The following is a 15,493-nucleotide window of genomic DNA, read 5'->3' on the forward strand; positions in this document are numbered from 1 at the left end:
TAACTGCGTGTCTGTGCTACAACACTGATATATACATTCAAGCAGACATCCTAATAACTTCCCCTGCTAGTGTCACTTAATAAAAGCTGCATCTAGCTATTTCTTGATCTCGCATCTCTCTGTTGGCAAAGTGCATCATACCTGCAAGGTGTGTCTGGTTGCAGTTGCACAAATAGAGGCCTGGAAGCAAAAACACCTGAAATTCCATGATGGAGGAGGAACTATGCAGAGCTGGACTTGCTGTGAAGCAATGACTGATTCAGGCAATAGATTCCAAAGGGTGCGGCTGTTCTTCCTTCTTCCAATCTCTGCTTTTATGTAACGTTTCCAAGAAACTATCTTGAGTCCAGATTGTGACTGGGGAAACTCTTTATTTCTGGTTCAAAAGTGTTTAAGGTTAGGAGGCACATATGAAGATTGTCACATAAATAATACTTTTTAAAATCTCATTGAAAAATGGATATGTGTTCAGCCTGCCTATGTAAACCACCTTAAGTCTATTGAGAGAGGCAATATATAAATATCGTAATAACACTGGAAGAATAATAGATGACAGTGGAATATTGGATGCAGTGGTCTGGATACAGCAAAAAGTGTTTCATAAGAACAGCCCCACTGGATCAGGCCTTAGGCCCATCTAGTCCAGCTTCCTGTATCTCACAGTGGCCCACCAAATGCCCCAGGGAGCACAGCAGATAACAAGAGATCTGCATCCTGGTGCCCTCCCTTGCATCTGGCATTCTGACATAGCCCATTTCTAAAATCAGGAGGTTGCGCATACACATCATGACTTGTACCCCATAATGGATTTTTCCTCCAGAAACTTGTCCAATCCCTTTTTAAAGGCATCCAGGCCAGATGCCGTCACCACATCCTGTGGCAAGGAGTTCCACAGACCAACCACACACTGTGTAAAGAAATATTTTCTCTTGTCTGTTCTAACTCTCCCAACACTCAATAGTGTTTCAGTAATGCTGAGACAGTTTGGAGTGGTAGGCAAGATTTGGAGAGACCAAAATGGGTGGGGATGACTTTGAGGGTGGCCCCTACAGCTTGTCAGTGATCAGTGAGTGTCCTCTTTTTCACTCACTGTCTCTTTAGTGTGGAGCTCCTGGCAGATGTATCACATTAAGAACTATGAATTTCTTCCTGGAATGCCTCCTGGATTATGCTATATCATGATACAGTATTGTTCAGAGGGTACTTCTGGGGGAGAGGAATCAGAATCTTTAGCCAATATAGCCCCCTCATTTGCACTGCCTGAGACTAGAACAGAGCAATGGGGATGATTTCAGGTCAGCCTTATTGTTTTGAGAGGGTTATAAGCGCACTAATTTTGTCCTATCATCTCTGCTGAAACAAGAGTGAGATATCTATTTTAAGCATATAAGGGGCAATAAGGGCAAAATGTGTGAACACATGGGCAGTAATGGCTCTACTATGCTGTCTTCCCCTCTCTTGGGGGGAAAACTAGAACCTGTGGTTCTTTGGGAAGCCAAAAAAATCCCAATGCAGTTTTCAATATTGGAAAATGTCCTCCCTGTGAGCCAAAGACTTGAGACCTCTAGGGTATATTAAGGGAGAATATGCACTGGTCTCTGATACTGTGTGTTCCTCTTTCCATCAGGCTTGGAGATAAGTGGCATGAAGGTATTTTTAACAATGGGACAGGCAGATGAAACACACACGATTCCTCTTTCTCCTTTGATTGCGGATTTTGCATGTGGTGCAGATGTGTAAGTCACAAGGACATTATTGATGCTCTTATAGATGTAATGAATATGCTGAAGAACTGCCATGTTACTGTGTGACACTGCTTGTATTCAGTTGCTTACAATGGGCTTGTGGTGGTCGATCAATACGATTTTGCTATTTTGTTGCATTTTTCTTGATATTTGGCATCAAGTGAGCAGAGCTTCAAAGTAAAATGTCTCTGGGTTAGTTTGTTAGTTACTCTCCAAGTGTGTTCTTGTATTGCCTTCATACACCTGTGATGTGTACACGCACATGGAAGTAAGAACTGCAAGATGTGTCAAATCTTGTGTCCCAACAGGCTAGTGCAATTGCCCTCAGACGGTCTACTTATAGCTTGCCATTTCAAGATGTTACTGATTTTTCCCAACCCTCCCCCAAAAACTTGGAAGTAGTGTAGACCCTCAGGCTGAGATTCTAGCACTGTCTAAAAGATAGATTAAAATATTGCTCTCCTTCTCAATTCTGACAAACCCACATGGATGATTAGAAAATTGCGCTAATCTCATTGTTGAAAATTAGTGATCAAAAAATAACCTATTTGGACAGTGTTGCACTTCCAGGCTTTCTTCCGGGACTGCTTCTAGAAAAACTGGCTTTGTAGTCCAGCCATTTTCAACCACTGTGCTGTGGCACACTGGTGTGCCTCGAGTGGTCCACAGGTGTGCCACTGGAATTTGGGAGAAGGTCATTTATTAGTAGGGCCAATGGGGATGTGAGTCATCCACTGGCAGCATGGTATGCCTTGTCAACTGTAAAAAAAACCTGATGGTGTGCCTTGACAATTTTAGTGGCCTTGTCAGTGTGCCATGAGATGAAAAAGGTTGAAAATGGCTGTTGTAGTCGGTATGAGTGCTCCCACTGCAAAAGGAAAGAAAACATGGATCACCATAGTATTGTCCAGTACCATAGCTAATAAGCGTGACTTGGCTTTTGACATTGTTGTGCTCTATTGGTGGGGGAGGTAGCAAATAGAAGATGGTGATTTAGAGCTGAATGGTGGGATGCATGTCCATCCTTAGCATTGTTCTAAATAGCAGTAAGGCTGAGCACTTTGCATTACTAGACAGGTTGCTACATCCTAGGAGTGACTTGGTGACTAGGAGCCTGTTCTACCTGCAAGTATTTTTTGCTGGCTCCCTTTAATGGGGCACCTATAGATTGGGCAGAGAAATCATGCTGGCAACTATTCAATGCATGACACACTTCTGGGCTTGTCTTTCCTCCAAATAACTGAAGATTCTGTGACTGTGTCCCTGTTGCTTCAGTTTATTTATTTGTCCCACTGCCTTTCTCTAGTCAAACAGTTCTGTAGGTCTTGTTGTCTCAAACCCTAGTTTGACTAAGGATAGCATGGAACTAAAGATGATATGATGGGCTTAAGCTGCCGGAGGGGAGATTCTGGTTGGATATTATGAAGAAATTCTTAATACTAAGAGCAGTTCAACAATGCAAAGTGACCAAAGGAAGTGGTGAGTTAGGATCTAGATCTCAAGCAGAGGCTTGACACCTTGTAGAGATGCCCTAAGGAAGATATTTCTTCCTTGGCCTTGAAATGTTGTAAGCTTTAAATGTTGTATGCAAATTGTGACCTTTTGGTTTTTTTATGTAACTCTTTTGAGAAGAATCATCTTTTCACAACTGTGCATGTGTTTATAATGCTGAGTGTGTGCACAGGCTGACTGACTTGCTATTTTCTGCTATGCTTTCTGTGAAAACCCATTCAATACACAGCAAAAGAATATTTTTCCTGGGGCAGGTGTTTCTGTATGCCTTCATGCCTCACTCCTTTGTTTTTACTTTATTTAGAACAGTATTTCTCAACTGGTGGTATCTGAGGTGGTGTCTGGTGGTACATGGAACCCCAGACACTTGCTAACCAACAGTGATACCAGCAACACAATGCAACAAATTGCAGTGGGAGGCTTGACACAGTGTGCAGAGCTCCAAATAATGCTTTTCACAGTGTGAAGTGGTACGGTGAGGGACAAACATTGAGAAACACTGATTTAGAACCTTCCAAGAATCTTGATGTGTTTAAGGTTGTGCTACAAAATTTTTTGTCAAACCAGCTTCCTCATTTTTAATGCGAACTTTCACCTCTGTTCTCCAGCAACCCTAACTTCTTACCCCTGACAGAAGTGGCCTGCATGGATTTATTGGCTTGCTTCTTCCTGACGTTTCACCAGCCTTTTCCCATGTCTCTGTCCAGCATCCATGAGCTACAGAAGCTTACAGGTAGGCATAATTAATAAGAACTTAGAAGGCACTTAAATAGTTTCTCTCCACCCTCCCTCTTGCCAGCCCATGTTGTAGTGAAGCATTTTGTTAATGCTTCCCTATAAAGTTATTTTTGTCAGTTGGGTAGGGTAATAACATACATTACAAATAATTCTAGAACACCATTTAGGTGCTCTATATTTACTTGGCGACTCATTTCAGTTACTCAAGCAGTATACTTAGGATTGCAGCCTCTCATATGGCAAAATTGAGAAGGGACTGTCATGAAGGTCACTTCTTAGTGACCCCCCCCCATCCAGGGCAGTGATACCTAGTGCCAAGCACTTACTCCCTTCCCATTCCCCAGTCTTCCAGTTTGGAAATGTAGCTTGGCAGGACAAGACCTGGTAGATCTAGCCTGTTGCCACCAGCCCAAGAGATCTGGCTCCCAGAGGAGTTCCTGGGCAATCCCCCAAGAACGCTATTCACGTTTGTTAAAATGCCCTCAATCTGACAGTAATACCTGTAGAGCAGGGAGGCTAACAAATCCACTGATCCAGAACACGGCGGAGGTTTTAAGCCAAAAGGTTTTATTAACACATGAGAAAAAACAAGTAAATGGGCTTGGTGCGTCACAGGTTAATGTCACCTGGATGGTGCTGGCTTTGCAGGGAAGACTCACATGTGCAGGCCCTGCTGGACTCAGCCTGGCCTGAGCTGAGGGGACCAAGAGCTCCCAATGTCTGGAGAGGGAGGACCAGACCCACATGAACAGAACCTAACACTCCTGACTGATACTTGGTCCTTTGTGTGCCCTGTCAGAAGCACACAGAAGAGAGAGTGAAAATCTCCTCAGACCTGCTGATCGTTCCTCTGGCCCTGAGTCCCCGCTCTCTAATTTGGCTGGCTACCACTGGAACCCAAAGCACCTCAGAATTGAAGAGAAAATCCTCCACAATGAAATAACAGCTGCTATTTCATACCAGACCATGTCCCTTTTCAATTTTTGCCAAGTGAGATGTAGAAAGCGAGAGCCATTCTGATCAATGAAGTTTTCAGGTTACTGATGGTGAAGAATTCAAATATGGTATTTGGTGTCACTTGTGATAAGGATCAAGTTAAGATGACTTGATTACATCTTATAGGAATTGTTTTGAAAAGAGGAACATGTGTATTGCGTTTGGGCAAGCCATCTAATCTGTTTCTTGCCTGTAAAATAGAGTAACTATTATTAAAAGTCCCTGATGGCTTGAATTTGGGTTTCCACCTTTTAATGTTTTCTTACTTCAGAGGGTGAATGCCTAGAGGGCAAAGTCTATTCTGCATCAGTTAGATCATGGTGCAGTGAGGATGAAGGAACAGGCTCTTGGCAGCAGATGGCTTGCTACCTGGATGATACAATCCAGGTTGCATCAGGAAGGGAAGCTTCTCCAATTCTGGCATTCCCAGAGAAAGCAAGGCAAATGTAAAGACAGAAAGGGAACTCTTGAGTAGTCAGCATGGCTGTATTTTGAGTGAAGCAATGTGCACAGTGGGTGCCTCCAGGCGTGTGGCTATTCAAAGCTACAGTGGCACCATTCCATAAAAGTGGTGGGAAGGACTGATAAGTGCAGAAATGAGAAGGGCCTGAAAATAGTACCCACCAGGTCATGCAGAGACTCATCTATTGGATGAAAATAGCCTTCATTTTTTTCACACTCCATCACGTTTCTGTGGATTGCACCATCAGAGGGAAGCTGGGCTTGTTGCTGCCACACTTGCCTGTTATATACAGGGAAAGACCAGAGGTGTGGCAATGACAAGCTTAGCCTCCCCTCTGATTGCAACTTCAGGTAGCATCCCAGAATGCCTTGCAGTGCCACATCAAGTTCCCCACAAGCCATTGCCCTCACCGCATGTCGCTGGCACCCACATTCCCACTGTACATTATTGGAGGGTGAAAGTTTGATGCCATTAACTCATTTTTGCCCAGCCCACAGGTGTACACATGTGGTCCCTCCCTCCTGCGTATATGCAGCATTGAGTAAAAATGATCTTCTAGGCCAGGGGTGTCCAAACATTTTGGCAGGAGGGCCACATCATCTCTCTGACACTGTGTTGGGGGCCGGGGGGAAATTTACATTTAAAATTTGAATAAACTTACATAAATGAATGTTGGAGATGGAACTTATATGAATGAATGAAGGTCTTGCAGTAGCTCCAGTCCTATAAAAGGTCTTGCAAAAAGCAAGGCCGGCCTTTGCTTCATTGCCACTACTGCATCACAGACGTGAAACAGCTAGTCATAGAGGGAGTCCTTGTCCCACAGCTCAGGTGAGAGGTCGAACGGTTGTCCTCATGCTGAGAGTAGTTGCATCAGGCCAGCACGGGCTCCAGCAAGTCTCTGAAGGGCCAGAGGCTCATTGGAGACTGGGGGCTCCCTGCAGGACGAATTGGGAGCCCCTGAGGGCAGCAAGTGGCCCCTGGGCTGGGGTTTAGGCACCCCTGTCCTAGGCCATAAATAACATTCCAGTTGGTATCTGTGTCCTACATCCCCTCTTTTCTCCATCCCTAAATTTCTGTCCCTTTAGAACAAAGATTCTGTTTTCATCCTGCTTCTCAATAGAGGTATACAGACCCACTGGATTTTTTTGTTCTTTATAGCATTCTGCCAAGACATACTTGGCCTTCTGATATAATATATAAAAAGTCTATCTCTCTTTAACGTATTCTGTCTTGGCATTAATCTTGTCATACTAATGGAAAAATAATCTGGTTTTAGGGATTCCAGTTGCTGGATTGAAGCCAGCTCCTCTGCATGAATTGATTGTTCCACTTGCCCTTTCTGAAAAATGCAAGGATGACCCAACAATGAGCAATTATTTCTTTGTGGTAATAATAATTATCAGATTGGAAACCGAACTGTTGAATGAGTAATTTTTGTTCACTTAGGCTGTCTCTGTGTACTAGAAAGTCACGTGAATTTTCAGAAATGGGTGTGTTAAATGCTCTGTTTATAGGATCTCCTAAGCCAGGGATGTCAAACTCATTTCATAGAGAGGGCCGAAGCTGGCATTCATGGTGCCTGCTGAGGGCTGGAAGTGACATCATTAAGCAGAAAGTGACATTATGCAGAAGATGGCCAGAAATAAGCATATTGTTCTCACACAGAAACTCAAATGACAGGAAAAAAGTGCAAATCCTGTTCATATTTTCAAGATATGAGACAGCCCAGTTATAATGGGGGGGCAGATAAATTGCTTCTGGGGGCCTGCATTTGGCCTGCAGGCCTTGTGTCTGACACCCCTGTCATAAGCCAGTTTCAATTCTGTTCATAACTGTCCCTGCCCTCCCAAGTTGGTTTAGAGGAACTTAACTGTACAAAACTGGGGGTGGTTACAGTCCATGTGACTTTATTAAATAAATTACTCTTTCCCACTCATTTTTTGTTAACCATTTGCTTGCATTGGCTACACATTTTGTTGAATGAAGTGTAATGCAATATCACTGAGTTGGGGAAATTGGATACTTTTTTCATCAAGTTTGCCAGAATTTTGTTGGCTCATCTTTTTCGGGGAGGTGGGAATGCTGCTGTTATCCTTGTCTGATGTGGGGAGACTGACATTGATTTTCCTATAATATCACTGGGTATCTTAGCTGAGTAGAATTCTAAAACCAGGTATCCAGATATGAATCTCCCAAATACTCCACACCAACTCCTTTCCATTCCTTTTCTATCATGCTAGTTTTAAAATGAATACACTTAGATCTTGTGAATGATCTATGACCAAAGTTTGTATAAAGTAAAATTTTATTTTCAAAATTTTAAATTTCAGTGTAGCATTTGTAGCATTCAAAAAAGGGAGAATCCTTTTTAAAAAAATGTTAATTGTGGCTTTGTAGTTCTTCCATGATAAAAACACTCTCTGCAGTCTCTTCCAGATTGCCCAAAGATGAGCTATTTACCCAGCACCCCCCAATAAAGACACAGGCAAGGGTATATGGTACAAAGGGCCACTTTATTAACTATTTAAATATACTTCAGATTGCAACAGGGCCTAACAAATAAGTCATGCGGGTTCTACATGGGGGAAACGGAGCTGCCCGTCTACTTCCCCCTATAGTGATTTGGGCGACCACACCAGACTCAGGGCAGCGTCAGTACAAGCCTGCCGCCCCCTTCATTGTCACCCCGAAGGGGCAGGGTGGCAGGCTAGCTCAGGCCACCCGAGCGAACCCGCGGTGCGCCTTTACCACCAGGCCGAGGTTCATCCAGCCTGCGCCACCCAGCCGGGAATGCCAGCATGACCAAGCGTGGAGTCCACCCGGCCCTTGCCACCCTGCGGTGTACACCGATATGACCTTACCTACCCAAAACCCGCACGACACCTGCCTAAAGTGACCAAGAAGACCTATGGAAAACCCCCATTCCGCCCCTAACTCCACAGTCCGGGGTAGGCAAAAAACCATCAACCGATGTGCCAATTAGGCTGATGGCAAAAATTCCTACCCGGCCCCAGAAGGCGACCAGCTAGTCTCGGACTGTGAAAGGGTGGGCGGGTGGGTGACCGCTGCCTGGTCCCGACTGCGCGGGCTTCTCTGAGCAGCCTGCACGTGGCCCCAGACCAATTAGCCCCCAGCCAATCGGCTGCAAGGCTGGCCCTTCCTGTGTCTCATGGGCGGGCAGGGTAAACGCCGGTGGCGTGCTAATACACGTGCCACCGGAATTACCCAGCACCCCCCAATAAAGACACAGGCAAGGGTATATGGTACAAAGGGCCACTTTATTAACTATTTAAATATACTTCAGATTGCAACAGGGCCTAACAAATAAGTCATGCGGGTTCTACATGGGGGAAACGGAGCTGCCCGTCTACTTCCCCCTATAGTGATTTGGGCGACCACACCAGACTCAGGGCAGCGTCAGTACAAGCCTGCCGCCCCCTTCATTGTCACCCCGAAGGGGCAGGGTGGCAGGCTAGCTCAGGCCACCCGAGCGAACCCGCGGTGCGCCTTTACCACCAGGCCGAGGTTCATCCAGCCTGCGCCACCCAGCCGGGAATGCCAGCATGACCAAGCGTGGAGTCCACCCGGCCCTTGCCACCCTGCGGTGTACACCGATATGACCTTACCTACCCAAAACCCGCACGACACCTGCCACCCGGGGGGTCAGCCTAGCGCTTGGCCCCACCGCCCCACACGGAAACAAATTTCCGCAGGCCCAGTTGCAATTCAAGAAGAAAAGGATAATTGCCCAACACCAAAAGGTGTACTCCATCGCTTCTGAACAACTGGGGCGCATCATAGCTGATGCCTGGGTGATAAATGACACCGACTCCGTAAAGGGGTACCGCCCGCCTCACATATGAATTTACCTTCGTCCTATCCAGTTCAATCTTTTTAACATCAGAGGCATAACACCAAACACTGTGAGGCAAGAGGTCAGACCATAAGATGACCGTCCTGCAAAATGCTGATTAATGTGGAGAATATCGCTGTAGGCCTGAAGCCTCAAGGACAGAGTCGTCCTCTGGCCCAGGTCGTTCCCTCCCAAAAGTATAACAACAATGTGAGGCTGGGCATGGGCATGCACAAACTCATAAAAAGCAGGAAGAAGCTGATCCCACAGCATTCCCCGCCGTGCAACCCAATGCACAGTAGCCAAGGAACCAAGCTGCAACTGCATGCCAAAGCTACTGGATACCGCCCTCTTCCTTGCCCAGAAAACGATGGAGTGGCTGAAGATAATGACCCGAACTGCTCCCGCCCTGGAACCTGTGGACAGGAAAACAGGAATCACAATTCCAGAAACATGCATCACTTAACCATATAGCACCTGGCAAAGTCAGTGCAAGTGAGCGCCCAACCGCTGTCACGGGACGAGCCCGGAAATATAGCATGCAAAACAGGAACATGTGGCAGTGCCACTATAAACTTCTGGCAATGCCAGTATAAAGAGCGCCCAACCGCTGTCACGGGACAAGCCCGGAAATATAGCATGCAATACAGGAACTTGTGGCAGTGCCACTATAAACACCTGGCAATGCCAGTATAAAGAGCGCCCAACCGCTGTCACAGGCCGCGCCTGGAAATTTCTGTGGTATCTGCATCACCCCTCGCCCCTACCACCAGGGCGAGGGGGAATAGCCGAGCGAATCCCGCTCAGCGCTTGTCAGGCTCTCTGACGTGATACGAAAATGCGCAGGAGCGCCAACGGCCAATCCTCTGAATGTCCCGGGCTGGGAGGCCGATATCAGCTGTAGCCGAGAGTGCAGGCCGTAATCTTCCGTCCAAAACCCCAGGTCCGCCACTGCCCTGCGAAAAAGGATCCTAACTGGAAAAACATAACAGGTGAGGCATCAACATGACAGAACAAGGCATCCCAAACCACAGGACGTGCAGCCAAACAAGACCAGCATCAGCAAAACTTGAGGCCTTGGCACAGAACGCCAATGCCGCCAAGTACACTGATAAAGACCCACACGATACGTTAATGCCCTGCAGGTATAAAAGAACCGCATCAGGTGTTCTGGCGGAATAGGCCAGACTTGGGGTACAGCCAGGGCTGCCCAAAAGGCCTCAAATTCCCTTGCCGCCCTTTGATAGCTGTGAAGGTAGACGGCGCAAGCGCAGACAAAATTACATGCTGCGCTCTGCACAGCCAAGGGTCCTAAGCCAAAGAGGCATCGGGTCGGGATCCCGCTGCACCCCTGGAGCCAGCTGCCGGAAATGCTCCACCTAAAAAACGAGATAGGGTGTCGGCTATGCCGTTATCAAGACCCTGGATGTGCCTAATGAAAAACAAGGTGTTAATCTTAAGGCAATGCAACAAACACCCTCACCAGTCCCATTACCTGTGGGGACCGGGACGTCTGCTGGTTAACGACAAAAACCACAGCTTGGTTGTCGCACCAGAAACGCACAGTGGAGTTGGCAAATTCCTCTGCCCATAATTGAACTGCCACCGCAAGGGGGGGGGGACAGCCCTAAAAAATCATGTCTACAGTAACCCCTTCTGAAACCCATGTATCCGGCCAAGGGGCAGAACACCATCTCTCTCTAAAATAACTCCAAATCCAAAACCACCCGCAACATCAGAGTGAACTTGCAGCCCCGCCCCAAGTAAACACTCCTGCTGCCAAAAGGATACACCATTATAAAACTCCAAAACTGTAACCAGATTACCCAATCTGCCTTCATGTCCTGGGTGATCCGCAGGCGATGGTGAAGCCTCTAATACCCGCCATGCAGGCATGCAGCCCCTGAAAAAAGGCCTGGCCAGGGGCAACTACCCTGCAGGCAAAATTCAGATGCCCCACGAGAACCTGCAAATGTCTCTAGGACAATTTCGGAGCCTGGAGGCCAGCACGTATTAGCTGCTGCAGCCTAACCAACCTGTTGCCAGGCGGCCTACTGCACCGCTGTACAGTGTCTAATTCAATACCAAAAACGTAAGGGCAGTTGCGGGCCCCTCAAAATAATAGACCATTGAGGCGAGTCGTGCTCTGCTCACCACTAACCACCCCATAAGGGAGGCAGATTTCTCGAAAGGGCACAGGAAATTGCGCATCCCATTGGTAGCACTTTATCCAGATATAAGGAACCATTAAACTGAAAACCAAGCAAACAAAAATCATCAGGGTGGACGGGCAAGAGTCTGACTGTAGACACAATATCCGCCTTGGCCATAAGGGCGTCAAGGCCACAGCCACGTACTACCCTGATAGCTTGGTCCAAAGAATATATCATAATGAACTAAGGTGTGCAGGGATCCTATCACTAACTGAACCCCCATAAGGATAGGACAGATGGTGAATGAGAGGGAAGGTCCAGGGACCTTCTTGGAACTACACGTAACGGGAACACCTAAACATTGGGAAACTGAGGAGACTTAAAGGGGCCCACCAGATGGCCGGCTCCCTATTCCTTATCTATCTTAGCTTAAACTGTTCCTTCCATACCCTTTACCGACAGGAGATTCCTGGCCCAGGTAGACCTGGAGGGAGGGGCCACAGGAATCTGAATCCCTTGTCACTACCTTCAACTAATGATTGAGCGTCCGAAAACTTAGGATACCCCTACAAAATACAGCCAACACCTCTACTCTAATCAGGGTGGGCCACCTTCCCAGCTTGAGGGGGCTGACCACCCCCACTTTTGGCCTGCCCAGCTCAGAGCCTGGGACTCCTCCTAAATCCTGCCAACTCGGGGCACACGGACACCGAGTGCTGGCCGTTGTACTGCCCGCTGACATGTGCAAGGGTGCAACCTGCCCTGCCGCCCCGCCCCATGGAGTTAAACTCATAGCAGGAGCGGAGGGTGAATGCATCACACTCCTAACATCCCTGCCACTGGCCCGGCTGCGCCCAGAGCAAATGCCCACTAAGGATCAATCGCCCAAATTGGACCGGGCCAGCCAGATAATTTGAACCCACAATCCTGCTCTGAAATCTGCCAGTCGAGGGGATAATATCCAGGTACTTAAAGTGCAGCTGCCCCTGCTGCCTACATTAGAATAACTACTGCAGCATAAATATCAGGTCGACCAATTATTCCAATTTTATCAATTTTTCTGCCTTCACCCCACTTGAGGGACAGGCACTGGGTCACCCGCCTTCAAGGCTGGCTCAGGTTGCTCACACAATAAACTAAACACAGTAACAAACTCGCCCTGCTAAATTTTCCTTTAACTGCCAAGGCGAGTTGACCACCCAAAGGCAGGGCCACATCCCACTAGGCCACTCGTGGACATTCACCTGACCCTTCCGTGGCTCCCTGAGAGAAAACACCATACAGGACATCAGCATAAGGAGCCAGGCTGTAAGGGACACCAGAGACCATCAAGATCCGATGCCTGTACCTGAACAACTGGAGGTCCCGGAGCCTGTCGCTCAATGAGCTTGTCCAAAGTGGTTAATCTCTTCTGTGCCCAGAAAATGATGGAGTGCCCACAGATAAGAACCTGAACTGTCCCTACCCAGGAACCTGGGAAGATGCCACCTGTGGCTGCTGCTGCTCATCAGGGTCCCACTGTGCTTGCACAACCGGAGGTCTGGCTGGAGCCTGTGACTCCTTAAGCTCCTCCAATGGTTACTCTGGAAGAGAGGATTTGCGTTAGGTTCGCCCCACGTCCCTTCCTGGTAGACCTCCCTGGGGAGGGAAGCGCCTGATGCATTGACCATCACCCAAACCAGCGTTTGCACATTGCACTCTCCTTCTTAAAAGCTTCTGCCTGTGCAACCAGAGCCCACAGCTCAGCTGTATCATCCTCCTCCTCTGAGGAAGAAATCAGTGCGAGCTGGGGGGGGCCTTCCCCCCTGATTTCTTATTCCTCATTGGGCATACTGACGTCTCAACAAAAAACCTGGGGGGGGGGAGTGGTGGCAACTGACAGCCACCTCTCACCCCTCCAATATATTTCTATTAGAGAAATATATATATATTATTTCTGAGAGCCCAGTCCTATGCATGTCTACTCAGAAGTAAGTCCCATTATAGTCAATGGGGCTTACTCCCAGGAAAGTGTAGACAAGATTGAAGTCTTATTTATCATGACCGCCTTATTATTTAACAATCATTAATTTTCTTTTTTTTTTTGTTTTGTTTTGTTTTGTTATTAATTTATATTTTAACTACAACTTCCTTAATTATGGAATTTGGTTTTTTTTTTTTTTTGTTTGTTTCGTTGTGTTTTTTTTTTTTAATTAAATTTTTTATTATTATTATTTATTATTTTTATTAATATTATTATTATTTTTAATCTCACCTCTTTATTTATTTATCCAATCAACTTCTTATTTTCTTTCCTCTCCCCCCCTTTTTTTTCTCTCTTTTTTTTTTTTTTCTTTTTTTAAACTAGCATGCAAATGACACAGCAAAACAACTATCCAACTTGCGGTCTCCCATCCAATTCTAAACCACAGCTGACTCTGCTTAGCTTTACTCAATGTTGAGTGTAAAACACCACTCAGCCAGCAGGCCTTATAGGCAAGCAAAGGAAGCAAACTCCCGGCAAAATGCTCTTCCATACTATGTGCTGGGGAGGAGGCTGATGACGCCCTGAAAGCCCCAAACACACGGAGGAAGGTGCGGAGAAAAGCTCCTGGTGCCTCTGCCAGCAGGCTCAACAAGCAGCCGGGCAGGAGGCAGAGCAACCCCAAGGGCGGCAGGCACCAGCTGCAGCCAGGCACGCGCCCAAACAGCGCTCCCACGGGGCGCCTGCACACCAAGCAGGCGACCCGTTTCCCACAGGCACCCCAAACGACCAGCAGGCTCAAACACTGACCCGTGCAGAGCTGCCAGGCGTCCAAGCGCTGGCCACCCAAACTACCCTGGGGAGGTGGGGGGGGTCGGGCACTGCGTGAGGGAGGTGGGGGGGAGGTCGGGCGCTCAGCGGCTCCCGCTGAGCGCTCTCGCTGAGCGCAGCCAGCAGCCTGGAGGAGAGCAGCCAAGCACCAGCCCCAAGGCACACCAAGCCCACTGGAGGCGTGGGCACACCAGCCGCACACACGAGGCCAAAGAGGGGCGCAGCTGGACCGCCGCCCCTGCAAGGCAGCCCACCGCAACCCAGCCAAGAAGCCCAACCCAGGCAACACCACCAGCAACCGCTCGCTGCCCACAAGTAAGCCGAGAGGGCAGGCGGGCAGGCGGGCGCCCGCAGCCAAGTCTGCTGGGCTCGAGGCCCTAGCAACGTGGCCTGAGTCGGGGAGCAGCGTGCAAGAGGTCCTTCCCTGACCGCTGCCTGGTCCCGACTGCGCGGGCTTCTCTGAGCAGCCTGCACGTGGCCCCAGACCAATTAGCCCCCAGCCAATCGGCTGCAAGGCTGGCCCTTCCTGTGTCTCATGGGCGGGCAGGGTAAACGCCGGTGGCGTGCTAATACACGTGCCACCGGAATTCATAGATGCCAGCACAGAAAATTCTGGAGCAATGGTCAGTAACCTTCCATTTGCACACTGCAAATGTGTGCCTGATATCATTGAAATTCTCCGACAACAAGCTGCATATAACACCCTTGTTAGCAGTTGCACATCTGTGCATACCAGTTGTGAAGGTAAGATGATACTGCATCTCTTGCTAACCTCCTTTGGGTAGGATTGTCTTTTTTATTTTTATTTTTAAAAACTGTTTCTACTAATGTTTAAGAAAAAGGAGAGCACATAAAGGAAACCCAAAAAAAAACCCAGAGCACCCTTTGTGTATTAACTTGCAGCACAAAGTTAGGGACTTGTGAGGACTGGAATCGTTCAATACTGCAGCACATTTGGCATTTTCTTAATGATACACCCTAATTTAATAAGTTGAAATTCCTATGTCAGATGCTACTGATGCAAGTCATACGCTATATGAGTGTATGCTGTACTTATGAGTAATGGGATGAGCAGAAGGTACATTGGGATCTACTGGCAGATGCTAGATGGTTTTGTTATAGATCTGTTATAGATCTAGAAATCTATAAATTCTATAGATTTATAGAATAAAAGTGGTTTATTCCCACTTGCTCAACAATAGCCACCTGCTCCCCACTGCACCTCCCACTTATGAC

This window comes from Tiliqua scincoides, chromosome 5 (assembly GCF_035046505.1).
Source record: "Tiliqua scincoides isolate rTilSci1 chromosome 5, rTilSci1.hap2, whole genome shotgun sequence".
NCBI lineage: Eukaryota > Metazoa > Chordata > Lepidosauria > Squamata > Scincidae > Tiliqua > Tiliqua scincoides.